The 3,134-nt window shown below is 41.3% G+C and overlaps 1 protein-coding gene across 2 annotated transcripts in view; it reads left to right on the top strand.

Moving 5' to 3' along the window:
• Positions 1 to 3,134, top strand: part of Prkn (parkin RBR E3 ubiquitin protein ligase) — a 1,575,591-nt gene that overhangs the window by 1,164,343 nt on the left and 408,114 nt on the right. The gene's annotated exons all lie outside the window — the stretch shown is intronic.

Below are 3,134 nucleotides of genomic sequence, written 5' to 3' on the forward strand. Positions count from 1 at the left end.
GAGAGAGAGAGAGAGAGAGAGAGAGAGAGAGAGAGAGAGAGAGAGACAGAGAGACAGAGAGACAGAGAGAGAGAGAGACAGAGATAGTGAGACAGAAAAGAGACAGAGAGCACTACTCAGGGAGTACTTTAGTAGGTGTGTGACCCATGAGAGCTAATCAATGACAGCATCCTTCTAAGGATGAGTCGTGAGCTGAGTCCTGAAGAAAGGACAGGAATCCTGCATAGACAAAGTGGAGGTGCTCAGAGAGCACAGAAACAAACTAGCCATCTGTTGAAGTGCAGAGGCTGAGAAAAGGTGGAACCGAAAGGTAACTGTAGAGAGGAATCAGGGCAGGCTGACAGGCTCTGTGGAGTCCAACCCTGAGGTTAAGATCTACCAGGGGCCCTGAGAAGGATTCTGATGTACTGAGCATCTGAGGCTTTGTGTACTGAACAGATGGTATGATAGCAAGAACAGTGCAAAGAGGGCCTGAGGTATTCAGGGCTGGGACTGCTGATGTGCCCGCTCCCATCCCCTCAGTGTCCATTCTCAGTAAACTACGCTTGGGACCAAGAGGCTAATTAGAATTCAGAAATGCAGGACTGGTGCTCAAAGAAATGTTTGAATTGTAGTACTTCAGTGCCGTAATGCAAAGAATGAGCTAAAATGTCCTACTGTCGGATCAGTAGGAATCTTCAGATGCTATCCCTCTGATGACCCAGTGAAAGCCATTGTCACAAGGCCAATAATTAATGCCATGATACTATGGTAATTACATGGATATAATCACTTTTGACAAATAGAGCACAGTTTTTTTTGACAGAATTGGGGATGTGAAGGCAAAGAGGGAGAGGAAAAGTGTCAAAGCTGAGGGTTCATGTTATTTGGTGAGTGTGGTAGAAGTCAGGGCTGGGATGATGGGTTGCCACCATCCCAGTGAAGGTAGCAGAGATGTATTCTAATATGGTGACCAACGAAGGGCCCGGAGTACAAGGTGAAAGTAAGCAGGTAACTGGAGCTCTGTATTAACATGAGTTTTACAAAGCACTGGAAACTTACCAGGTACTGTGTCATGGCACAAATAGAAATGTAGAGGACAGGGATGGAAAGAAGTGAGGCCTGCCAAATCTAATCCCAATATGCTCAGATGACTTTCACCTGTCCTTTTACCTTGGCAAGGTAGAAAAAGTTGGGATGAGAGATTTGCTGGGAAATTTACTTCCCTTCCATGTAACCTTTGATGTAAGTACTTTTATTACCGTTTTACAAATGAAAAAGAACTGCAGAGATAGATTTCTTATCAGAAATTTTAGACACCTCTTTTAACATGCACAGTAGCTCTTTGAGGCTGATGTGAATCTCTGTGTACAGTTGAGGTCTGGTTCTTGGGTTTCCAAACAGCCAAGCAGATACACCTGCTTCCAAAGACCATCAACTATCAGTGGATTCTATTCTGCACTACAGGACAGCCTTATTACCCAGAGAGCTTTTAAGAAAGGTCAATGCCTGGACCTAATCCCAGGTGAGTCAAATGAAAATATTTGGGATATAGATTCCAAACTTGTATGCTTTTTTATGAGTCCCCTGTTGATTCTAAAGAACATTGAGATGACAAACCTGAGCATTTCTTTTAGCAGCTATATGAAAGTGAGGCATGAAAAAGATGGAAGAAACATAAATCATTCCAAACTGTGAGCTCAGTGTTGGGAAGAATTGTTTGAATGTAGAGAGTACAGCTGGGAGAGGATGAGGCCATCAGAAATGATGTGTGGAACACGGTAGAATGAAATTTATTGGACGGACTCAAGGAAACCCCCACGTTCGAAACTTGGGATCCCGGGTATGAAGGTTTTCTGCTTATAGTTGTTTTCTGCCTACAGTTGCTTATAGATTTAGAGGAGATCTGTGGGCACAAAACCATAAAAAGTCAGGAAAAAAATAGGAAAAATGGAAGCAAGTCTTTAGTAAATGGGGAGGGGAATATGGAGAAAAGAATCAAGATTCATTATGTACAGGTACAATGATGAATGTCATCTTTATGTGTATCAAAAGTGTACCAATTAAACTGATTTTAAAAACACATAAAAAGTACAGGAAACAATCCCAGGCTAACCAGACTCCATGGATAAATGAAAGAAGATAAACCAGAAAAGATTATTTTCTGGGAGAGCTTAAGATCCAAAGGTGAAGGTTAACTATAGAATAAAGATTAACTGAGTGAAGATGGCCTTGCCAGCTAGGTGAGAGGTGACCAAGCAACTACGGATCAGCTAGTCTGATTTATGGCATGAAGGGTCCAAACAATAAACACTGGTGTTTCCTGCCAAGAAGCCCAATAATATACCTGTTCTCAAACAGTTCATGTGCTGGTAGGTGGAGACTGACCTCAGATATATGAAGTAGTTAAGTAGGGATTTAAAGCCTCATGCAGAGGTGAAAAGTGTGGGAAAGGAGGGTGATAAAGGGAGTCCTGAAGCATCACAGTGACATCAAAGAGATATCAGAGATTTCCCCAAACGTTGTCTTTGGAGCGAAACCTGGCAGGGGTGACAGAAGGGATCACATAACTGTCCAGTGAAATAACTAATAACTTTTTCCAATTATAATTGGCATGTGGTGATTTCTCATCAGGATTTTATTGTGCATTTTACTGATGGCTGGTGAAGTTGATCACATTCCCATATACTTTTCTGCCATTCATATCTCCTTTTGTGAAATGTCTGATCAGATCTTTCATACAGTTCCAAATTGAGGTGTGCTCTCCCCACCCCCAGAAACTTCAGAGTTTTTGTATTTTCTGCACGAAAATCCTTAGGTAGATATGTATTTGCAAATGTTTTCTTCCAGTCAGTAGTATGTCTTTTCAGTCTCTTTGTGGTTTTTTGTTTGCTTGTTTGGTTGGTTTTGCCTTTGATATTTTTGTTTTTTTCAGAGCAAAATTTGTCTCTTGTGATAACATTAAATGTACTAAAATTTTCTTTATGACTCATGCTTTTGATATCAGGCCTAAAAGGTCTTTGCCTAACCCTAGGTCAACAGTTTTTGTTGTTGTTGTTGTTGTTTTGAGGGGGGACTATATTTTCTCTTAACAATTTGTATATATAGGCCGGGGAGATGGCTCAGTAGAATAAGTGCTTGCCTGGCAAGCACAA

This window comes from Octodon degus, unplaced genomic scaffold (assembly GCF_000260255.1).
Source record: "Octodon degus isolate 3935 unplaced genomic scaffold, OctDeg1.0 scaffold00112, whole genome shotgun sequence".
NCBI classification, from domain to species: Eukaryota; Metazoa; Chordata; class Mammalia; order Rodentia; family Octodontidae; genus Octodon; species Octodon degus.